General features: G+C 40.6%; 1 non-coding gene and 1 pseudogene across 1 annotated transcript; both read right to left on the bottom strand.

Annotated features, from left to right (window-relative positions):
• Positions 1-12,142: 12,142 nt before the first annotated feature.
• Positions 12,143-26,103, bottom strand: LOC114907378 (annotated as a pseudogene).
• Positions 16,788-16,860, bottom strand: TRNAE-CUC. Its single transcript has one exon. It is a non-coding gene; the product is annotated as a tRNA-Glu (tRNA).
• Positions 26,104-26,445: the final 342 nt, after the last annotated feature.

Below are 26,445 nucleotides of genomic sequence, written 5' to 3'. Positions count from 1 at the left end.
TGTAACATATTGCTTAATACCAATATGTGAAATCAACACTTTAACATCCTTTGGGATATTGCTTTGTAAAACTTGCTTAGTAATGTTTATTATTAGTAAACATGTCCAAACATTAATTTTCATTAAACTAGTGTAAAAATATCTTAGCAATTTATCCAAATAGTATTTTCACAAGCATTTTCAACAACCAGATAATACAATATAACTTATGTGTGCAGTAGGAAAAGGAATGTAATAAAATACTGGCCTAAAGAATCCAAACAGGGGGCTTCCCTGGTGGCGCAGTGGTTGAGAGTCTGCCTGCTGATGCAGGGGACACGGGTTCGTGCCCCCGTCCGGGAAGATCCCACATGCCGCCGAGTGGCTGGGCCCGTGAGCCATGGCCCCTGAGCCTGTGCGTCTGGAGCCTGTGCTCCGCAACGGGAGAGGCCACAACAGTGAAAGCCCCGCGTACCGCAAAAAAAAAAAAAAAAGAATCCAAACAGGATCCAACAACACATTAAAAGGATCATACACCATGATCAAGTGGGATTTATCCCAGGGACGCAAGGATTCTTCAGTATACGCAAATCAATCAATGTGATACACCATATTAACAAACTGAAGAATAAAAACCACATGATAATCTCAATAGATGCAGAAAAAGCTTTTGACAAAATTCAACACCCATTTATGATAAAAACTCTCCAGAAAGCGGGCATAGAGGGAAACTACCTCAACATAATAAAGGCCATATATGACAAACCCACACCAAACATCATTCTCAATGGTGAAAAACAGAAAGCATTTCCTCTAAGAACAGGAACAAGACAAGGATGTCCACTCTCACCACTATTATTCAACATATTTTTGGAAGTCCTAGCCTCAGCAATTGGAGAAGAAAAAGAAATAAAAGGAATCCAAATTTGAAAAGAAGAAGTAAAACTATCACTGTTTGCAGATGACATGATACTATACATAGAGAATCCTAAAGATGCCACCAGAAAACTACTAGAGCTAATCAATGAATCTGGTAAAGTTGCAGGATATCAAATTAATGCACAGAAATCTCTTGCATTCCTATACACTAATGATATCTGAAATATCTGAAAGAGAAATTAAGGAAACACTCCCATTTACCATTGCAACAAAAAGAATAAAATACCTAGGAATAAACCTACCTAGGGAGACAAAAGACCTGTATGCAGAAAACTGTAAGACACTGATGAAAGAAATTAAAGATGATACCAACAAATGGAGAGATATACCATGTTCTTGGACTGGAAGAATCAATATTGTGAAAATAACTATGCTACCCAAAGCAACCTACAGATTCAATGCAATCCCTATCAAATTACCAATGGCATTTTTTATGGAACTAGAACCAAAAAATCTTAAAATTTGTATGGAGACACAAAAGACCCCGAATAGTCAAAGCAGTCTTGAGGGAAAAAAACAGAACTGGAGGAATCAGACTCCCTGACTTCAGACCATACTACAAAGCTACAGTAATCAAGACAATATGGTACTGGCACAAAAACAGAAACATAGATCAATGGATCAAGATAGAAAGCCCAGAGGTAAACCCACGCACCTATGGTCAACTAATCTATGACAAAGGAGGCAAGGATATACAATGGAGAAAACACAGTCTTTTCAATAAGTGGTGCTGGGAAAACTGGACAGCTACATGTAAAAGAATGAAATTAGAACACTCCCTAACACCAAACACAAAAATAAACTCAAAATGTATTCGAGACCTAAATGTAAGACCGGACACTATAAAACTCTTAGAGGAAAGCATAGGAAGAACACTCTTTGACAGAAATCACAGCAAGATCTGTTTTGATCCACCTCCTAGCGTAATGGAAACAAAAATAAACAAATGGGACCTAATGAAACTTCAAAGTTTTTGCACAGCAAAGGAAACCATAAATAAGATGAAAAGACAACTCTCAGAATGGGAGAAAATATTTGCAAACGAATCACCGGACAAGGGATTAATCTCCAAAGTATATAAACAGCTCATGCAACTCAATATTAAAAAAACAAACAACCCAATACAAAAATGGGCAGAAGACCTAAATAGACATTTCTTCAAAGAAGACATACAGATGGCCAAGAAGCACATGAAAAGCTGTTCAACATCACTAATTAGTAGAGAAATGCAAATCAAAACTACAATGAGGTATCACCTCACACCAGTTAGAATGGGCTTCATCAGAAAAGCTACAAACAACAAATGCTGGAGAGGGTGTGGAGAAAAGGGAACCCTCTTGCACTGTTGGTGGGAATGTAAACTGATACAGCCGCTATGGAGAACAGTATGGAGGTTCCTTAAAAAACTAAAAATAGAATTACCATATGATCCAACAATCCCACTACTGGGCATATATCCAGAGAAAACCACAATTCAAAAAGACATACACACCCCAATGTTCACTGCAGCACTATTTACAATAGCCAGGTCATGGAAGCAACCTTAATGCCCATCGACAGACGAATGGATAAAGAAGATGTGGTACATATATATAATGGAATATTACTCAGCCATAAAAAGGAACGAAATTGGGTCATTTGTTGAGACATGGATGGATCTAGAGACTGCCATACAGAGTGAAGTAAGTCAGAAAGAGAAAAACAAATACCGTATATTAACTCATATATGTGGAATCTAGAAAAATGGTACAGGTGAACTGGTTTTCAGGGCAGAAATTGAGTCACAGATGTAGAGAACAAACGTATGGACACCAAGGGGGGAAATTACCAAATTCGTTACACTTCTCCCCAGTATGAATTTTTTGGTGAAATCTTCAGGACATACTGTTTTCTTAAAGGTGTTTCCGCATTCAGTACATGTGTACAGTTTCTGATCTGCATGAATTACCTCATTACACCCAAGGTGTGAATATTTGATGAAAAACATTACAACATTCAATACCTTTGAAAGCTTGCTCTCCAATATAAATCCTCTCCTGTTCCACAGTTCTGATCTCTGGGTTAAAGCTTTAGCATGCACAGTACTCTTGTGTGGTTTCTCTGAAAGACGTATATTCTGAAGTCTAGTGCACTCTGAAGCCTGGAGGAAGCGCCTGCCCATACATTTCCAGGATTTCTCTTCAGTATGGACTCTTGTTGCCTACTACTTCAACTCAAGGTGAAACTTTTGCCACTCCCATTGCATTTGTAAGGGATCGCTCCACTATGTTCCCCAACCTTTGATGTTTGGGTAAAATCCTTCCCACAAACATTACATTTGTGTGGTTTGTCTCCAGGATATATATGCTTACATACCTAAAGAGTGAGCAATAATTTCTAAAACTGCCATATTCATAGCATTTGTGAGTATAAAGTATTCAGTAAACCCTGAGTTTAAGACAGTACCTAAAAGCCTAGCCACATTCCATACACTTGTAAGGGTCTCTCCAGTATGGATTATCCGATGACTGGTGAGATGTGAGCCCTGAGTAAAGGTTTTACACACTCGTGTCACTTGTAAGCATTCTCTCCAGAACGAACGCTTTACTGAATCCTGAGTTCAGACCATTGTCTAAAAGCCTTGACACACTCATTACATTTATACAGCTTCTATCTAGCATGAATTTTCTTATGAAGCCTAAGATGTAAAGGCTTGACAAAAGCCTCGCCACATCTATTACATTTGTAAGGTCTCCTGTGAGTATGGATCACCTGATGTCTTTTTAGGCCTGAAAGCACCCTGACGCGTCTGCCACGTGCATTGCACTTGTGCGGCTTCTCTCCTGTATGAGCTCGCTCATGCTTTGCAAGGTGTGAACGCTTTCCAAACGCTTGCAACATTCACCACGCTGGTAAGGTTACGATTCGGGATTAATTACCTGATGGCTGGTTAACCAGGTCTGAACACAGAACCGAAGCTTTGCCGGGACACCCACATTTGTGTGGCTTTCCTCCAGCTTGACTTTTCTGAGCATCCAACAGACTATACACTCTACCACACTCATTACATGTGTAAGGTTTCGCTCTCGCGTGGGTGCTCCAGTGATGTGCAGAGTGAGTCCTCTGACTGAAGGCCCTGCCACGTACACCACATTTATATGGTTTCCCTCCTGTGTGGATTCTTTGATGTCTAGTGAGGTCTGAGCCCTGAAGAAAGGTTACGTCACATTCATTACACTTGGAAGGTTTTTCCCTGTGTGCATCTTGGTCTTGTGTCAGTACTGAAGGATCATTCTCATACATACTAGAAATGCTGGTACAGCCACTAGGGGTTCTTCGAAGTGGTGAAACTGAGGCAATACTGTTGACAGTCCTCACAGCCTGATTACATTCAACAATTTTCCCTTCAGTTTGAAGTATCTGCAGTTCATCTTGAAAGCTTGATCCACGCCTATTTTCAATAGGCTTATTTCCTGCATCGCTTCTACTATGTTGATCTCTTCCAACAGTGAGATTTTCGTTATGGTTTATAGACATTCCTTTGTGATCTCCTTCATCATCTCTCCACTGACACTCAAAACCATGCATATATTCCTGGATTTCCCTGAGGTAAAAGCCTTTGATTTCATGGCTTTCAGGGCTTGCCACCATCACTGTCTGAAATACTTCTCCTTTATCACTGTTTGCTTTTGGTTGTAATTTCTTGATCATATGTATATGAGACATATCTACAAGATATAAAGAACCATAGGTATCCTATTAATTACAATTCATAAATTGTTTCATGTTGAAAACATGATACTACACAAGGAATAATACCCATCCTGAACAGAATCATGAATCTTCTCAATGATGATCTTCAAAATTTAAGGAACGCTAAAGGAATAGAACTCTTTAATAAAGAAAGAGTGATCACATGTAATTCAAATTGATTTTAGGGTAGCTTGGTTTCAAACGCACTATGAGAAAAACATTCATGTTGTGCAAACTTATGTTAGCTCTCAAACAAAGGGTATTTTCCCATCACGACCCCAAAGCACATTCTAATTGGCAGTAAGCACACTGCCATCTCATAATTGAGGAGAAAAAATATTATATTATACACACTTTAGGCATACTTATTATACATAATTAAATGCTAAAGAACAGACAATATATTATAATGGTAAATAATCCAAAAGAAGCTATCTAATGTTAAAAAAAAAAAGGCAGTTTAGAATTGTATGACAAATATAGCATTGCGAGAAAAAAGAATTCATCTAAAACAATTTTTTTTTTCAATCCTGACCAGGGACTGAACCCGGGGCCCACGGCAGTGAAAGCGCTGAATCCTAACCACTGGACTGGGAATTCCCTAAAACAATTTTTTTTAAACATCTTTATTGGGGTATAATTGCTTTACAATGGTGTGTTAGTTTCTGCTTTATAACAAAGTGAATCAGTTATACATATACATATGTTCCCACATCTCTTCCCTCTTGCGTCTGTCTCCCTCCCTCCGACCCTCCCTATCCCACCCCTCCAGGTGGTCACAAAACACCGAGCTGATATCCCTGTGCCATGCGGCTGCTTCCCACTAGCTATCTATCTTACATTTGTTAGTGTGTATATGTCCATGACTCTCTCTCGCCCTGTCACAGCTCACCCTTCCCCCTCCCCATATCCTCAAGTCCGTTCTCCAGTAGGTCTGTGTCTTTATTCCTGTCTTACCCCTAGGTTCTTCATGACATTTTTTTTCTTCTTAAATTCCATATATATGTGTTAGCATACAGTATTTGTCCTTTTCTTTCTGACTTACTTCACTCTGTATGACAGACTTTAGGTCTATCCACCTCACTACAAATAGCTCAATTTCGTTTCTTTTTATGGCTGAGTAATATTCCATTGTATATATGTGCCACATCTTCTTTATCCATTCATCTGTCGATGGACACTTAGGCTGCTTCCATCTCCGGGTTATTGTAAACAGAGCTGCAATGAACATTGTGGTCCATGACTCTTTTTGAATTTTGGTTTTCTCAGGGTATATGCCCAGTAGTGGGATTGCTGGGTCATATGGTAGTTCTATTTGTAGATTTTTAAGGAACCTCCATACTGTTCTCCATAGTGGCTGAACCACTTCACATTCCCACCAGCAGTGCAAGAGGGTTCCCTTTTCTCCACACCCTCTCCAGCATTTATTGTTTCTAGATTTTTTGATGATGGCCATTCTGACTGGTGTGAGATGATATCTCATTGTAGTTTTGATTTGCATTTCTCTAATGACTAATGATGTTGAGCATTCTTTCATGTGTTTGTTGGCAGTCTGCATATCTTTGGAGAAATGTCTATTTAGGTCTTCTGCCCATTTTTGGATTGGGTTGTTTGTTTTTTTGTTATTGAGCTGTATGGGCTGCTTATAAATTTTGGAGATTAATCCTTTGTCAGTTGCTTCATTTGCAAATATTTTCTCCCATTCTGAGGGTTGTCTTTTGGTCTTGTTTATGGTTTCCTTTGCTGTGCAAAAGCTTTGAAGTTTCATTAGGTCCCATTTGTTTTTGTTTTTATTTCCATTACTCTAGGAGGTGGGTCAGAAAGGATCTTGCTGTGATTTATGTCATAGAGTGTTCTGCCTATGTTTTCCTCTAAGAGTTTGATAGTTTCTGGCCTTACATTTAGGTCTTTAATCCATTTTGAGCTTATTTTTGTGTATGGTGTTAGGGAGTGATCTAATCTCATACTTTTACATGTATCTGTCCAGTTTTCCCAGCACCACTTATTGAAGAGGCTGTCCTTTCTCCACTGCACATTCCTGCCACCTTTATCAAAGATAAGGTGTCCATATGTGCGAGGGTTTATCTCTGGGCTTTCTATCCTGTTCCATTGATCTGTTTTTGTGCCAGTACCATACTGTCTTGATTACTGTAGCTTTGTAGTATAGTCTGAAGTCAGGGAGCCTGATTCCTCCAGCTCCTTTTTTCTTTCTCAAGACTGCTTTGGCTATTCGGGGTCTTTTGTGTTTCCATACAAATTGTGAAATTTTTTGTTCTAGTTCTGTGAAAAATGCCAGTGGTAGTTTGATAGGGATTGCATTGAATCTATAGATTGCTTTGGGTAGTAGAGTCATTTTCACAATGTTGATTCTTCCAATCCAAGAACATGGTATATCTCTCCATCTATTTGTATCATCTTTAATTTCTTTCATCAGTGTCTTATAATTTTCTGCATACAGGTCTTTTGTCTCCTTAGGTAGGTTTATTCCTAGATATTTTATTCTTTTTGTTGCAATGGTAAATGGGAGTGTTTTCTTGATTTCAATTTTTCATCATTAGTATATAGGAATGCCAGAGATTTCTGTGCATTAATTTTGTATCCTGCAACTTTACCAAATTCATTGATTAGCTCTAGTAGTTTTCTGGTGGCATCTTTAGGATTCTCTATGTATAGTATCATGTCATCTGCAAACAGTGACAGCTTTACTTCTTCTTTTCCGATTTGGATTCCTTTTATTTCCTTTTCTTCTCTGATTGCTGTGGCTAAAACTTCCAAAACTATGTTGAGTAACAGTGGTGAGAGTGGGCAACTTTGTCTTGTTCCTGATCTTAGTGGAAATGCTTTCAGTTTTTCACCATTGAGAATGATGTTGGCTGTGGGCTTGTCATATATGGCCTTTACTATGTTGAGGAAAGTTCCCTCTATGCCTACTTTCGGCAGGGTTTTTATCATAAATGGGTGTTGAATTTTGTCAAAAGCTTTCTCTGCATCTATTGAGATGATCATATGGTTTTTCTCCTTCAATTTGTTAATATGGTTTATCACATTGATAGATTTGTGTATATTGAAGAATCAAAATACTTTTCTAAATACCTGTTATAAATCTACCAGTAGATAGAAGAATAGGCATTTTATGACATTAACAAATAGTTTGGACTTCCCTGGTGGCACAGTGGTTAAGAATCCTCCTGTCAATGCAGGGGACACTCACCACAACTAGAGAAAGCCTGAGCACAGCAACGAACACCCAACACAGCCAAAAATAAATAAATTATTTTTAAAAAAATGGTTCATGTCAGTTACATTGCATAATACACACTGAAAGACCATCATCTGTAAATAAAAAAATTAATAAATGAAATATTCTCTACTTACATAACAGCCATTCAATACAGCAATTCCCTGTCTATACAGTAACCTCAAATTACGCAGTTCATTGGCCCCAACATATATGTAAAGGAAAATGCTTTGAACATTTATTAACTAGAGTCAGAGACAATGTTCTTGGGAAAAAATGTAAAGTAACAACATACAAGATGTAATGTAGGGCTTCCCTGTTGGCGCAGTGGTTAAGAATACACCTGCCAATGCAGGAGACACGGTTTCGAACCCTGGTCTGGGAAGATCCCACATGTTGCGGAGCAACTAAGCCCATGTGCCACAACTACTGAGCCTGTGTGCCACAACTACTGAAGCCCACACACCTAGAGCTCGTGCTCTGCAACAAGAGAAGCCACCACAATGAGAAGCCTGCGCACCACAACAAGAGTAGCCCCCGCTCGCCGCAGCTAGAGAAAGCCTGTATGCAGCAACAAAGACCCAATGCAGCCAAATAAATAATTTATAAAAAAAAAAAAAAGAGTGAAAAGGCAGGGACTTCCCTGGTGGTCCAGTGGCTAAGACTCCACGCTCCTAATGCAGGGGACCCAGGTTTGATACCTGGTCAAGGAACTAGATCCTGCATGCCACAACTAAAGATCCTGCATGCCACAACTAAAGATCCTACATGCCGCAACTAAGACCGGTGCAGCCAAATAAATAAATAATTTAAAAAATAATAATAAAATTAAAAAAGAGTGAAAAGGCAATCTACAGAATGGGAGAAAATATTTGCAAACCATATATTTGATAGGGGGTTAATATCCAAAATATGTAAGGAACTCATCTCAATAGCAAACTCCCCCAAATAATCCAATTAAAGAATGGGCAAAGGACCTAAACAGACATTTCTCAAAAGAAGACATACAAATGGTCAGCAGGTATATGAAAAGATACCCAACATCACTAATCAGGGAAAAGCAAATCAAAGCCACCATGCTATATCATTTCATACTTGTTAGAATGCTTATCATTTATTTTTTTAATAAATTTATTTATATATTTATTTATTTATTTTTGGCTGCACTGGGTCTTCGTTGTTGCACGCGGGCTTTCTCTAGTTGCAGAGAGCAGGGGCTACTCTTCCTTGTGATGTGCGAGCTTCTCATTGTGGTGGCTTCTCTTGCTGCGGAGCACGGGCTCTAGGCGCACAGGCTTCAGTAGTTGTGGCACACAGGCTCAGTAGTTGTGGCTCGCAGGCTCTAGAGAGCAGGCTCAGTAGTTGTGGTGTATGGGCTTAGCTGCTCCATGGCATGTGGGATCTTCCTGGACCAGGGCTCGAACCCATGTCCCCTGCATTGGCAGGCGGATTCTTAACCACTGCACCACCAGGAAGTCCCTAAGATGATTCTTAAAGAAACAAATGATAACAAATGTTGCCAAGGATATTTGATAAAAGGGAACAGCGGTACAGCCACTACAGAAAACAGTATGGTGGGTTCTCCAAAAATTATAAATAGAACTACCATATGACCCAACAATCCCACTGCTGGTTATATATCCAAAGGAAATAAAATCAGGATCTCATAGAAGTACCAGTACTCCTATGTTCACTGCAGCATTATTCACAATAATCAAAGTATAGAAACAACTTAAATGAGCATCAACACAAGAATGGATAAAGAAAATGTTTTATAAACATGCAATGCGCTCTTATTCAGTCTTAACAAAGAAGGAAATCCTGTCATTGTTCAACAACATGGATAGCCCTGGAGGACTCTATGCTAAGTGAAACAAGACCGATGGAGAAAAATACTGTATGATCTCACTTTTATGTGGAACCTAAAATAGTCAAACTCATAGAATCAGAGTAGCATGTTGGTTGCCAGGGATTAGCAGAGAGGGAAATGGGGAGATGGTGTTCAAAGGGTACAAAGTTTCAGTTATACAAGATAAGTAAGTTCTGGAGATCTACGATATGACATACTACCTATAGCTAACAATACTGTACATGGTAGTACTCATGTTAAGTGTTCTTACCTCAAAAAAAGTGCCCCTCCCAAACTTATTGCTAGACTCAACTGGTGACACTAGGCAATTCTATCAAATGTATGAAGAATAACAGCATTTATATACAATTTCTTCCAGAAAATAGACCATGAATACTTTTTAACTCAATTTCTGAGACTACTATTACCATGGTAACAAAAATAAAGGCATTTGAAGAAAGCAATAACTACTAAATCCCACATAAAAATATGCAAAAATTCTTACAAAATATTAGTGACAGAAATTAGCAATATATAGAAAGAGGGACTGCCCTCGTGGTCCAGTGGCTAAGACTCCAAACTCCCAATTCAGGGGGCCCAGGTTCGATCCCTAGTCAGGCAACTAGATCCCAAATGCTGCAACTGAAGATCCCGTGTGCCGCAACTAAGACCTGGTACAGCCAAATAAATAAATATTTAAAACAAACAAACAAACAAACAAACAATATAAAGAACTGTACACGATGACCAAAAGGGGTCCACTCGAGGGATGCAAGGCTGTTTTAACGTTTAAAAACCAATCAACATAAATCACAGTAGCAACAGATTACAGTGGAAAAATCACAGCATCCTATCAATTGATGCAGAAAAAGCATTTGACGATATTCAACACTCAGTTTAAGCTTTCAGAGAACCAGGAATAGAGGGAAATTTCCTCAACTCAATAAAGAACACCTAAGAAAGCTTACCTTACAACAAACATCATTCTTAATGGTGAAAGACTGAACGCTTCCCCCACAGAGACTGAGGATAAGACAAGGATGTCCGCTCTTACCACTGTTAGTCAACATGCAATTAGAAGTTACAGCCAATGAAATAAGGGAATAAAAGGAAATAGAAGTGATAAAGAACAGAAAGAAGATATAACAGTGTATCCATCAGCGGGAGGTACCACTGTGGTGGTGGGTGGAACAATCACCTCCCGCCACCAAAGGACAGCCACATCCTCACCCCTGTAACCTTCAAGTGTTAAGGATCTTGAGATGAGAGATTATCCTGGATTATCCGATAAACATGGTATAATCGGAAGGGGTTGAATAAGAAGGATGCAGTTGGACTTGGCCACATAGAAGCTACTACCATGGTGGAAGCAGGACAGAGATAAAAAGATATTAAGATGGTACCTGGCTGACTTTGACGATGGATGAAGCGGCAAAGCGTATAAGCAGTCTGCAGAATTGGCAAAGTGCAAGGAAATAAATTCCTCCCTGGAATGTCAGGGTTACAGTTCTGTTAACATACCCATTTTAGATGTCTGACCTGAACTGAAAGAGAATAAATTTTATTGTTTTAATCCACCTAGTCTGTGGTAATTTCTTACCGCCTGATGAAATAAAATTTATATTTTAAGGCAAAACAAGAAAAAAATTAACATAAAATTCTGTTTGGGCCTCCTCCCTCCCAAATGTGCAGTGTGCATCTGCATTACACATTAACCACAGCTCCTCAAAGGTGGGAGTGCCTGCCCAACCAACCGGAGAGGTCAAATTTTTTCCTTTCTTTTGACACTAGCAATTTAACTTCTTACAAGAATAGCGTTCTTTCCCAACTCTGTAGGGGGTCATGGTGACTTGCTGCTCGCGTTGTATGCACTCACCTGGACTACGTATCCTTGGTGAACTTTATGTCAAGTATCAGTATGTCATTCTGACGCACGATCCTTTGTCTCGAAAATGTGTACGACTGTACCTTGAACTCTAACAGCTGGAACAGTTCTCAGAGCTTTCGGAGAATCTGCTTCCTGGATTATAGCCCTCAATTTGGCGTGCATAAAATTCCCCCCTTTTTTTTTTCTTCTTGATAATTGAATTTTCGTCAACAAGCTGCATTAGGAAACTAATGAAATGATATATACAGACAAGTCCAAGTCATCTGCAAATACCTCTAGAATAAGTGAGACTAGTAAGTTCTGAGGATACAAGATCAACATTCAAAAATCTATTGTATTTCTATATAGTAGCAATTAACACATGGAAACAAGTTAAAAATAACATGTCCGATTATTCAAAAAAGAAAAAAGTAGAAATGTGTTAATCAAACAAAACGTTGACAGGATTTTGATGCTGAAATCTATAAAATACTGGTGAAAGAAACCAAAGATCAGACAAATAAAAAGACATACTACAGCCATTTATTGGAAGGCCTAACATAGAAATGATGTCAAATGATCGCAAACTGATAGGCAGGCTTAATGCATTTTCTATCAAGATATTTTGTAGGCACAAACAAGATTTTTCTAAAACTTATATGGAAAGGCAAAAGGAACTAGAATAGCTAAAATATCTGAAGAAGAATAAATTGGTTGGAATCACTCATTCAATTCAAAACTTCTAATAAGATAAAAAGTAATCAAGACTGATTTTGTGGAGTGAGACATACAGAACGATGGAACAAAACAGAGAACCCAGAAATAGCCCCACACAATTACTTGCAACTGAGTTTTGACAAAGGTACCAAGAAAACTGAATGAAGCAAGAATCTGAAAAAAATTACACCATATCAACTGATCTTCCATACTAGGAAAAAAAAATGAATCTCCACCAAAACTTCACACCTGTACAAATATTAGCTCAAAATTGGTCATAGCTTTAAACGTGAAATGTAAAACCATACTACTTTAAACTGTAAGAGATTTAGAAAAGAAACCATAGGATAACATCCTCAGAATCTATCTATATATCTACCTAAGTTTTAACATATTTTGACTTTTAATTTTATTCTGCAGTATGCAATATTTCAGACTAAACTTGAGACTTAGTTATTCGTCATGTGAATGCTCTGATGTGGATTCTGTTGCAAAAAGTCTTGAAGAAATTTTAAATATTCATTACTTTTGTAAGGCTTCTTTCCATTATGAATTCTTTGGTGAATCCTGAGGGGACACTGTTGCTTAAAGGCCTTTCCACATTCAGTAAATTTCCCTGGGCTTCCCTGGTGGCGCAGTGGTTGAGAGTCCGCCTGCCGATGCAGGAGACACGGGTTCGTGCCCCGGTCCAGGAAGATCCCACATGCCGCAGAGCGGCTGGGCCCGTGAGCCATGGCCGCTGGGCCTGCGCGTCTGGAGCCTGTGCTCCGCAACGGGAGAGGCCACAGCAGTGAGAGGCCCGCGTACCTAAAAAAAAAAAAAAAAATTTCCCTGGTTTCTCTCAGGTATAAATCCTCTCATGACATCAAAGCCATGAATGTTTAATAAAAAGCCTTCCCACATTCATTACATTTGTAAAGCTGCTCTCCAGTAGGAATCTTGCGATGTTCTGTAGTTTTGATCTACAGATAAGAGCCTTTATACACACATTACATTCTTGTGCTTCATCAAAGATGTATATCTGATGTCTAGTGAGTTGCGAAGTCTGTACAAGTCCTCTGTCCTATATGTTACACTGATGTAACTTCTCTTTAGTGTGGACTCTCTGGTGTCAATCCATGCTTGAACTTGTGTTATTTTGCCACACTCATTACATCGGTCAGGTTACTCTCTAGCATGAATTCTCCGATGACTTATGAGGCTTGAGTTTTGAGTGAAGACCTTGCCACACTCACTGCATTGGTAAGGTTTCTCTCCAGTGTGGATTTTCTTGTGTCTGTTGAAGTTTGAGCAATGAATAAAGGATTTGCCACACTGATTACATTTGTAAGGTTTCTCTCCGGTATGAATCCGGCGATGACTAGGAAGGCTTGAACTCTGACTGAAGACCTTGCCACACTCATTACACTTGTAAGGTTTCTCTCTAGTATGGGTGACCTGATGATAAGTAAGACTTGAATACACACCAAATGCTTTGCCGCACTCGTTGCATTTGTACGGCTTCTCCCCAGTATGAATTCTCCGATGACTTACGAGGCTTGAGTTCTGAGTGAAGACCTTCCCACACTCACTGCATTTGTAGGGTTTCTCTCCAGTGTGCATGACCTGATGTCGAGTGAGGTGGGAGCTCTGATTAAAGGCTTTGCCACATTTATTACATTTGTAAGGTTTCTCTCCAGTGTGAATCCTGCGATGATTAGTAAGGCTTGAACTCTGACTAAACACTTTGCCACACTCATTACATTTGTATGGTTTCTCTCTAGTATGGACGACCTGATGATAAATAAGACTTGAATACACACTAAAGGCTTTGTCACACTCGCTACACTGGTAGGGTTTCTCTCCGGTATGAATTCTGCGATGACGTAGAAGGTGTGAACTGTAACTGAAGCCCTTACCACATTCCTCACACTTGTGATGTTTCCCTCTTGTGTGGATTCTTTGATGTCTAGTGAGATGTGAGCTCTGATTAAAGGCTTTGCCACATACATTACATTTGTAAGGTTTCACACCTGTGTGGATTACCTGATGGTTAGTGAGTTGTGAGCCATGATTAACTGCTTTGTCATACTCATCACATTTGTAAGGTTTTTCCCTAATGTATGCTTTCTGGTCTTCTGTGAGTAATGAAGAATGCCAGAAATCATTCCCATATTCATTAAAAATGTTGGTTTGGACACTCGGAAGAATTCTCTGAAGTACTGACAATGAGGAACCACTGCTGTTAGACTTCTCAACTTGATGATACTCATACAATGGCCCTTCAGTTGGAAACATCTGCAGTTCGGCCAGATGTGACTGAAAGCTTAGTCCGAGCCTGTTTTCAATAGGCTTGTCTCCTTCATCTCTTCTACCATGTTGATCTCTTCTACCAGTGAGATTTTTTTTATGGGTGACAGGCACTCCTCTGTAATTTCTTTTGTCACTTCTCCACTGGTACTCAAAGTCACGCTCATTTCTCTGGATTTCCCTATAGCCATAGTCCTCAGTCTCACAGCTTTCATGTCTTTCCAACAACACTGTTTGCAACACTTCCCCTGTATGACTGTTCTCTTTTGGTGCGGATTCCTCGATCACACATTTAAGAGAGGTATCTACAAGACATAAAGAGTCGTATGTCTCCTATTAATTACAGTTTGAAAGAAATATTTCATATTGAAGAACATAATATTGTATCAGAAGTACTACATATTTTGAACAGTTAAGAAATGTTGCAACCATGATCTTCAGTTTTTAGGAACACAAAGGGAATGAGATTCTTTCATAAAGAAAGGGTGGGATTTCCCTGGTGGCGCAGTGGTTACGAAGCCGCCTGCCAATGCAGGGGACACGGTTCGATCCCTGGTCCGGGAAGATCCCACATGCCACAGAGCAACTAAGCCCATGCACCACAACTACTGAGCCTGCATTCTAGAGCCCGTGAGCCACAACTACTGAGCCCACGTGCCACAACTACTGAAGCCCACGTGCCTAGAGCCCATGCTCCACAACAAGAGAAGCCACCACAATGAGAAGCCTGCGCACCGCAACGAATAGCCCCTGCTCACCGCAACTAGAGAAAGCCCACGTGCAGCAACGAAGACCCAATGCAGCCAAAAATGAATAAATTAGGAAAAAAAAAAGAGAGAGAAAGGGTGATTACATGTATTTCAAATTAATTTTAGGGAAGCCTACTTTAAACAATCAATGGCTGAAACACCCATAGTGTACCCATGTTAGCCCTGAAAGAAGGGGTATTTTTGTACCATGACCCCAAAGCACACACCACTTCACAGAAAACATACGGCGGTTTCACATTTGAAGAGATAAAGATATTACACATATTTACTGCATATCGATTGTGCACCAATAAATGCTAAAGCACAGTACTCTAATGGTAAATAAGCCATAATTTTAACTAATGAGTAATATAAATAAATGGCAATTTAGAAGTGGAAATGAAGTTTAATAAAACAATGTTATAAAAATACAGTAATTCTCCGAATACCAGTTATAAAAGTCGTAGAACTATATTCACTCAGAATGGCCATTCTGCAACACTAACCAGGGATGTGAGTCAGTTATACTGCATAATACCCACTGAAAAGCCATCGTCTATAAATCATAATGAAAGTTAGCAAACAGTGATAAAACATGATGGAAAAGAATATGGAAAAGAATGTATATATGTGTAGGTGTAACTCAGTCACTCTGCTGGACAGCAGTAATTAACACAACATTGTAAATCAACTATACTTCAATTAAAAAAAAAGAAAATTAGTAAATAAAACATTCTAGTAAGCTATGATAAAACCAGGGTATAAGTAATAAGCAACCGCAATTATACGAAACTATTGTTTGTGAAATTCTCAACAAATCCTTCTGAAGACAAAAAAAGGCAAGGCTTCTGTTCCAGAACCAACAAAACGAGAACTGAAATTTACGTTAAGACTACTGACTTTTTGAAAGAGAAAGACAAATACCATGTGATATCACTCATATGTGGAATCTAAAATTCGGCACATGGGACTTCCCTGGCGGTCCAGTGGTTAGGACTCTGTGCTTTCACTGCTGAGGGTGAGGGTTCAATCGCTGGTGGGGGAACTAAGATCCTGCAAGCCACACGGCAAAAAAAAAAAAAAAAAAAAAGGCACAAATGAAACAGAAACAGACTCACAGACATAGAGAACAGACATGTGGTTGCCAAGAGGGAGGGTGAGCAGGGGAGATATGGATTGGGAGTTTGGGATTAGCAGATGCAAACTACTATATACAGAATGAACAGACAACGAAGTCCTACTGTACAGCACAGGGAACTATATTCAATGTTGTGTGATAAATCATAATGGAAAAGAATATAAAAAAGGATGTATATATAGGTATAACTGAATCACTTTGCTGTACAGCAGAAATTAACACAACACTGTAAATCAACTATACTTCAATTTTTTTTTTTTTTTTTCGCCAAGCGGCTTGCGAGATCTTAGTTCCCCGACCAGGGATTGAACCTGGGCCCTCAGCATTGAGAGTGCAGAGTCCTAACCACTGGACCTTCAGGGAATTCCCAACTATACTTCAATTTTTTAAAAGTTCTTTAAAAAAGACACTGTTAAGAAAATGAAAACACCAGCTACAGACGAGGGGAAAATATGTGCACGATAGATATCTCACCATGGACTTGTGTCCAGGTTATACAAAGAACTCTCAAAACTAAGAAAACAAACAATGTGTTTTGAAAAATAAGCAAGGGAACTATATTCAGTAACCTGGGGTAAACCATAATGGAAAATGTAGTGGAATAACTGAGGACATGGAAAGGAGACGTGACCCGTGAGCCCCCCCTCGGCAAACCGAGGGCGGGCGAATAAGCCAGGACTGCAGGCAGTCCTGGATACTTTGGGCACTGATCCATGAAATGACCTCAGTATAATCAGAACACAAGGAAACGTCCTTGTGCTACTTTAGTATAATCAGAATGATGGGAACACAAGGAGATGTCCTTGTGTTGCTTATGGCCTCAAGGACGAAGCACGGCATGTCTTCAAGAAAGCCCATTGTTGCTTGTATAATAAATAAAAGCATATGTTGCTGCTTTGGCATTTCTGGAATGTTAAGAAAACAAGTCTTAAGATGTAAACATAGATAATGCTTAAATAAAAGTCACCACAGCAGGACAGACGGCGCTGTATTGCCTGAGCGAGCAGCAGCCCTCTACTGCTGTGCTTCTGCACAATTCATCTCGTGTGATGAGCTTACTTTCGGCCCCGTCATAAGAAAACTACAACAGAAAACAATGTGAAAGAGAATGTGTGTGTGTGTATATATATATATATATATATATATATATATATATATATAATTGAATCACTCCACTGAACAGCAGAAATTAACACATTGTAAATCAAGTACACTTCAATTAAAAAAAAGAGAATAAAAAAATGTTAATAAGCATAGAGGCTAGGAATTAGTGGGCATGTGGGCAGTGTGTGTACTTGCCAATCTGTGGGAAGATAAATGCATTCGGACACTTAAAATGTTGACTTAGGAAAAAAGAGAAACTGACTTAGCAAGTAGCATAATGTTGTCCCATTCTTAACTATAGGACATGGGGCAAAAAGGAAGAGATCTGAAGGGGAGGGAGTGCAGGGACTTCCCTGGCGGTCCAGCGGGTAAGAGTCTGCGCTCCCAATGCAGGGGGCCTGGGTTCGATCCCTGGTCAGGGAACTAGATCCCGCATGCATGCCGCAACTAAGGAGCCCACATGCCGCAACTGAGACCCGGCGCAGCCATCAATCAGTCAATCAGTGGGAGGGAGTACAATGATGAGGGAAGAAACCAGGTCTAGAAACACAGAGTAGCATAACTGCTGCCCGGGGCTGGGGGTTATGGAAATGGGGAAAGGTTGATAAAAGGGCACACAATTTCCGTCATAAGATGAATAAGGTCTGAACATTTCATGTAAAACGTGATGACTATAGTGGATAATACTATAAAACTGAGATGTGCTACGAGAGTAGAACTTAAGTGTTCTCCCCAAGAAAAAAGAAAAGTATGTGAGGTAACGTATGTTAATTAACTTGATGGGAATCCTTTCACAATGTATATGTATATAAAATCATCGCGCTGTACACTTTAAATATATCACAATTTTATTTGACAATTATACCTCAATAAAGCTAAACAAACAATTTCAAAAATTCACCCACTGATTGTCTCCTTCTGAATGCACAGAGCGTAGTATAATATGCAGACATCTAGCTCTCTTCCAAGAACTACTGGATCAAAAGCACAGGGGTCGAAAAGAGGGAACTGGATATTTTCAGTTTGCCATAAGATTTTATGCATATTTAAGCTCTGGAATCACCCTTGATCATGAAATGGGAAGATCATATGAAGAAAGGACAAGTTCAAAGTCCTCATGCTACACTATGAAGCTTTTCATTTCTGAGTCAACAGGGCTTTGATCTCAGGCAGGCAATGTAGGGGTTCCCAAGAGGCACACAAGGGAAAATGCAAAGATACCCAAGGACAGGTCCCGACTTCTGGAGGGAAGTTATCCTCACCCAGGGAGAGCAGGTTCCCGTAGGTCTCCAACATCACGTCCCTGTACAAGGCCCTCTGAGCAGGGTCCAGGCATTCCCACTCCTCCTGAGAGAATTCTATGGCCACATCCTTGAATGTCAACTGTGTCTGAAATGAAAACACATTTCACCAACGGGCCATGAGGAGAGTCCTTATTTTCACACAAAATGAGAAGAGGAGAGAGAGGGGAAAGGATCGATTGGACTGAAGTGAGTATTGTTACAGATCCACTTACGGTATTTTTGAGCAAGTTATGTGTCCCTAATTTTGGTTTATTACACTTTTCCATAAGAGGTTATGATAGCCTCTAAATCAGTGTGGACTTCCCATTTTTGTGGACAATACAAGAAACACACACACACAATCAACACAGGATTATCTGTATAGAAATGTGAGATATGCTCCACACACCAAGTTATATTCAATGTCTAGAGGAACAAGAGCAGGAATGACATCTTCAAAGAAGACAACGTCTATAGTGGCTTTAAAGAAATGGTGATGACAGCAACAGTAATCTCAAAAAGTGTTTGAACACTCCTCATGTGCTACGCATTCCTCTAAATACTTTGCATGTACTAACTCATATAATAACGTAATACCAAATTTAAAAATATCTGACCCAGCGATCCCACTACTGGGCATATACCCTGAGAAAACCATAATTCAAAAGGACATATGCACCCCAATGTTCACAGCAGCACTATTTACAATGGCCAGGACATGGAAGCAACCTAAATGTCCATCAACAGAGGAATGGATAAAGAAGATGTGGTACATATATACAATGGGATATTACTCAGCCATAAAAAGAAACGAAATTGGGTCACTTGTAGAGACACGGATGGACCTAGAGACTGTCATACAGCGTGAAGTAAGTCAGAAAGAGAAAAATAAGTATCATATATTAATGTATATATCTGGAATCTAGAAAAATGGTACAGATGATCTTATTTGCAAAGCAGAAATAGGGACACAGATGTAGAAAATAAATGTATGGATACCAAGGGGGAAAAGGGGGGGAGTGGGAGGAATTGGGAGATTGGGATTAACACATACACACTATTGATACTACTTATAAAATAGATAACTAATGAGAACATACTGTCTAGCACAGGAAACTCTACTTAATGCTCTGGTGACCTAAATGGGAAGGAAATCCAAGAAAGAGGGGATATATGTATACGTATAGCTGATTCATTTGCTGTACAGTAGAAACTAACACAACATGGTAAACCAACTCTACTTCAATAAAAATTAATTTAAAAAAATTTGAAAAAAATTTGAAAAGAATCTAAAAAAGAGTGGATACATGTATAACCGATTCACTTTTCTGCACACCTGAAAGTAACACAACATTGTAAATCAACTATATGCCAATAAAATTAAAATATTAAAATAAATAAATAAACAAAACAGAAACAGACTCACAGACATAGAAAACAAACTTATGGTTACCAAAGTGGAAACGGGGTGTGGGTGTGGGGATAAGTTAGGAGTTTGGGATTAACATACACACACTACCGCATATAAAATAGATAGCCAACAAGGACCTACTGTACAGCACAGGGAACTTTACTCAACAGTCTGTAATAACCTATATGGGAAAAGAATCTGAAAAAGAATGGATATATGTATAACTGATTCACTTCGCTGCACACCTGAAACTAACACAACACTGTAAATCAACTATACTCCAATAAAAATTACTTTTAAAATATATAAATAAGTAAAATTAAAAAAAACATAATAAAAAGATCTGGTCAGGGGTGGGGAGGGATAAATTGGGAGTTTGGGATTGACAATACACACAGTGCTATGTTTAAAATAGATAACCAGGGACTGCCCTGGTGGCGCAGTGGCTGAGAATCCTCCTGCCAATGCAGGGGACATGGGTTCAAGCCCTGGTCCAGGAAGATACCGCATGTCGCGGAGCAACTAAGCCTGTGCGCCACAACTACTGAGCCTGCACTCTAGAGCCCACGAGTCACAACTACTGAGCCCGCGTGCCTAGAGCCCGTGCTCTGCAACAAGAGAGCCCACCACAATGAGAAGCCCGCGCACCGCAACGAAGAGTAGCCCCCACTCGCCGCAACTACAGAAAAGCCCATGCGCAGCAACAAAGACCCAATAAAATAAATAAATACATAAATTTTTAAAAATAAAATAAAATAGATAACCAACAAGAACCTACTGTATAGCACAAGCGACCCTGCCCAATACTCTGTAATCACCTAAATGGGAAAAGAATTTGAAAAAGAACAGATACCTGTGTATGTATAACTGAATCACTTTGTTGTACACCTGAAACTAACACAACATTGTTAATCAACTATACTCCAATATAAAATTTAAAACAATTAAAAAAAAAAAAAAGATCTGGTCCCTTCCATCTTACGGCAGAGACAGCTGTGTCACGGACATTCTAAGAAATTTGCCTCAGGTCAAACTGCTAAAGATGGTAGAACAAACATATAAACCCAGGTGTTTAGATTCTGAATTTAAACGTAAAGAATTTAAGTCATATAAAAGCATCAAAGGTACATTGACAGAGGGTTCCCTGAAGAAACTTGAAACAAGTTCACGGCTAACAACCTAGAATTACATAAAATGTCATCATGCAGACATGCACACACACGCACATACATGTTACTCTTTTTATAACTATTTAACTCATTAATGTCATAGTGTAGAAAAAATTTAATGCAATGAAAAATACTTATGATATAATTTCAACAACTAAATAATATATAACTTATTTATTTATTTATAATTTTTTTGGCCGCGTCATGCAGCTTGTGGGATCTTAGTTCCCCGACCAGGGACTGAACCTGTGCCCCCTGCGGTGGAAGCATGGAGTCTTAACCACTGGACCGCCAGGGAATTCCCAAACCTAACCTATTCAGAAATAATGATATGTATTTTATAAAAACCATGGGCTTGAGCATCCATGCACTCATGCACACACATATACACACTTAAATTTACTGAAATAAGAGTTGTCTCTTGATGACCACAATGGAGCTTCTTCAAGCTCCACGTCACTGGGTCATCATGAGACAGAATCTAAGTGGAGATAACAGGCCCTGAGGGAAGGCCCCGGGTGGCTATGAATGTACAGGTGTCAGGCAGGATACTTCAGAGTCAGACAAGATCAGTGAGTCCAAAGAAGGGCATTTCAGGAAGGATAGACAGAAGAAACAACTGAGAATATGACTTTACCTGAGAAAGAGCCATTCCAGACTCTTCTTTCTTTCCTCTTCCTCCTCTTCAGGGCTTCTTCCTCAGGCAATATGAGTCTTTCAAGTCGACCCTGAAGGTGGAAAAGATGCTGTTTAATGCTCAGAATCAACACGCCCCCTTCCTGAGTCACCACCACACACACAGGGAAGCCCTCAGCATGTGGAACAGACGGTCCTCTGCTGCCCACTGTCCAAGGAGGGATTTGGGGCAATAAACTCCTACACAGAGTCCAACAGGTGAGTTTCCCACACTTTCCTTCAGATCTCGCTCCCCTCCTGGTGAGGCCCTCACATACCCAGCAGCAGCGGGCACCTCAGCCGGACCCGACGATCCCCTGCAGGTCACAGACCAGCCCTGATCCATCCCCACGCAGAGCAGAATCCCCTTGCCTCTCCCAGGGGCTAATCTCAGCCTCAGAAAGGGAAGATACAGAGCCCTGGTGCTCAGTGCAGGACACAGATCAGAATCATTGGGGGCACTTTAAAACATTTCTGGGGCTATGCCCCACCCAACTAAATTTGACGAAGACTCTTTGACGGGGGAGGGGTACAAAACACGTATCTGCAAAATGCCTCATCCGTCTAAAGTGAAGCCGGGAGGCAAGCCGGGCCTGTCTCCCACCTTCTTTCTGTCTCTTTTCGACCCGTGGTGAATTGCTGTCACCAGGACCCAGCCGTGGAAGGGGAAGGGGCAGAAGAAAACACGTCAAGCAAGTGTCATGGACCAGAGGTGCGGGTGAGGGTGTGGCTGGCATGTTAAATGGGAGGGGGCTGGTCAGAGAAGGCTCCACTCAGACGCTGACATCAGACCAAAGACCTGGGGGAGGAAGCGTGTTTGCCACCTGCGTCTCCTGAGTCCGATAGTTCTAGGCAGAGAGACACCCCCGTGAGGGCCCTGAGAGTACAAACTTCATTCCTGGAGAGGGAAAGAGGGCTGGGTGGCTGCAGCAGGGTGAGGAGGTGGGCGGGAGGGGAGGTCAGAGAGGCACCGGGGGAAGCTGATGACGAAGGGCCTTGGTCTCCAAGCATTTTTCTCCCATCTCTCAAAAGAATTTTAGAAACTATGTATTGTTTCTCTCACTTTAAGTAAACACCTAATATTTCTTTTATCTTATACATTAAAACACTTACAAATAATGTAATGCATTTACAATGCCGAGATATTCACAGGGTCGCCCTTAACTGAGATGTGGAGGACGGCAGGCGGAACAGGGTTGGGGGAGGTCAAGACCAGTTTTGGACAAATTAAGGTGGAGATTCCTGTTAGATGTCCCCAGCAGAGATGTCGAGGAGACAGCTGAACACAGGATTGAGAGTTTAAGGCAGAAGTCTGGATGGAGAGGATAAACTGCGAGACACGTAGGTGGTGTTGAAAGCCTTATGATGAGATGATGAGGAAAGGCAGCGGGTATAGACAGAGAAGAGGTTCCAGGACTCAGCCTTGGGATGCACCCACATTCAGAGAACAGGGAGGTCAGGAATTCAGCAGAGGGAGCTAAGAAGTAAACAGGGAGGGGAGAAGAAAATAAAACAAATAGGTAGATAGGCTTATAAAGGTTAGTGGGACGTCCTCAAAACCATGGAAAGAAAGTGTTTCAAGGAAGAGGGAGTGAGGACCTGTGCCACCTGCTGCTGACAGGAAAAGCAAATGTGCACAGGAAGTTAAATACTGGATTTAGAAACGAGGTCATACACTGTTGGTGGGAATGTAAATTGGTGCAGCTACTATAGAAAACAGTACCCAGGTTTCTCAAAAACTAAAAATAGAGTTGTCATATGATCCAGCAATCCCACTTCTGGGCATATATCCAGACAAAACCACAAGTCAAAAAGATACATGCACCCCTATGTTTATAGCAGTATTATTCACAGTAACCAAGACATGAAAACAACCTAAGTGTTCACTGACAGATGAATGGATAAAGAAGATGTGGTGTGTACGTACACACACACACACACACACACACACACACACACACACACACACACAATGGAATATTACTCAGCCATAAAAAAGAATGAAATAATGCCATTTGCAGTAACAGGGATGGACCTAGAGATTGTCATGCTGAGTGAAGTAAGTCAGAGAAAGACAACATATATCACTTATATGTGGAATCTAAAATATGACACAAGGGGCTTCCCTGGTGGGGCAGTGATTAAGAATCCACCTGCCAATGCAGGGGACATGGGTTCGATCCCTGGTCTGGGAAGATCCCACATGCCGTGGAGCAAATAAGCCCGTGCACCACAGCTACCGAGCCTGTGCTCTAGAGCCCGCAAGCCACAACAACTGAGCCCGCGTGCCTAAAGCCTGTGCCCTGCAACAAGAGAAGCCACTGCAATGAGAAGCCCGTGCACTGCGACGAAGAGTAGGCCCCGCTCGCCGCAACCAGAGAAAGCCCGTGCGCTGAAACAAACACCCAATGCAGCCAAAAATAAATAAAATAAATAATTTATAAATAAATAAATAAATAAAATATGACACAAACTTATCTACAAAACAGAAACAGAATCATGGACATGGAGAACAGACTGGTGATTGCCAAGGGGAACTATATTCAATATCCTGTATTAAACCATAACAGAAAAGAACATGAAAAAGTATATATATATATACACATACATATATATATATAAATGAATCACTTTGCTCTACAGCAGAAATTAACACAACATTGTAAATCAATTACACTTCAATAAAATAAATTAAAAAAAAAAAGAAACGAGGAGGTCATCAGTGACTCTGAAAAAGAAAGTGTCAGTGACATGGAGGATGTGAAAGCTTAATTGGATAAGGTTCAAGTGAAGAACTGAAGAATATAAACAAGTTTTTAGGGCCTTGTGCTCTGAAATGGAGCACAGAAAAGGGGTACTTACTAGAGAGGGAAATGTAGTTAATAGAGAATGTCTTGTTTTAAAGATGGAAGAAAGGAGTGAATAAAAAATTTGGGGAGTGTGTTTAAGATAGACAATACCACCATTACAAATGACCAAAATATTGGGGTTAACATATACACACTACTATGTCTAAAATAGATGACCAACAAGGACGTGCTGTACAGCACAGGGAACTCTGCTCACTATCTTGTACAAGATAGTGAACAGAGTTATTCTTTTCTATAACAGAAAAGAATCTGAAAGAGAACATATATATATATGAATAACTGAATCACTTTGCTGTACACCTGAAACTAACACAACATTGTAAATCAACTATACATCAATTAAAAACCACAAACAAAAACAATACAAAAACGACAACAACAAACGACCAAAGCAATTGCTGAGACAGGCAAATTGAAGATGCAGTGGAGGAAGGATGCCATACTGTCTGGAGACTGTGTGGGGCTGGCAACCGGGGCACGACTGCCAGGTCAGACACACAGCAAGCGCTACCTGTATGCCCTCTGGCGTGGCCTTCATTCTGGGGGCCTGGTTAGCCTTCATCACAAGTGAGGGGGGAGCTGAGCAGGAGCAGAGCAGGAGGACGGTCAAGTTGAGAGTCCTTCACTCAAATCACTCTCCTCCCTCTCGAAAGGTGGCAAGGGCAAGTTCCACCAGGATCGCAGTGAGCTGATCCACAGGTGGCTGCCACAGGAGGAGAGGAGAGATGCATGTTAGCAAAGAAAGAGGCTATCCTCGGCAGAAAGAGAAGAGGCCTCCTGGCTGCCCAGACTCCTCAATGGAGGAAGGGTCCTGGTGTGTAAATTCTCACTTTGCTATGACATTGGCTTAAATGGTCACAGCCCCCAATCCAAGCGTCTTGGGATTGTGCAAACTGAGGGTTGAACGGCAGGAAGTGTGTGTTTCTGAACAGAACATTAGAGAGGAAGGTGGAAGGCCTGAAGGGAGGGGACACAGGAGAGGCACAAAGAGACAAACCATGTTTCCAATCTCAGGTCACTCACCTGCGGAAGCATCACCTTCGCTGTTCTAGAGAAGAGAGCAGAGAGAGAGGGAGAAGGGTGTGCTGGGGGCAAGTGTGTTGGTCGGAAAGAAGATACCCTTTCTCTGAATATGAACCCACCAGCTCACCCTGTTCTATACTAGTCACTGCTGAAGAGAGGGTCCCCCAGTGAGGATGAACAGAGCTTCCCCTTCTCCAATTCCCGAGTCTCCCTGCCACTATCAGGGCTGTCGCCCCCGAAAGCCAGCATTCCCCATCCTCTCCCCAGCTGCCTACCCAGGACCTCGTGCTCCTCCTTGCTGAAGATATATCCCTGTTGCAAAGTGAGTTTGGAACATCTGGCCTCTCTGCTCCCCCAGGTGCACTGTGGCTCTGCGTGGGTGGGTGGGTGGCGCTATGTGCGACCAGTAGAGA

Source organism: Monodon monoceros, unplaced genomic scaffold (genome assembly GCF_005190385.1).
Source record: "Monodon monoceros isolate NGI ecotype Baffin Bay Population unplaced genomic scaffold, NGI_Narwhal_1 Super_Scaffold_10, whole genome shotgun sequence".
Classification (NCBI taxonomy): Eukaryota; Metazoa; Chordata; class Mammalia; order Artiodactyla; family Monodontidae; genus Monodon; species Monodon monoceros.
This window is presented reverse-complemented; position numbering and strand designations above follow the sequence as displayed.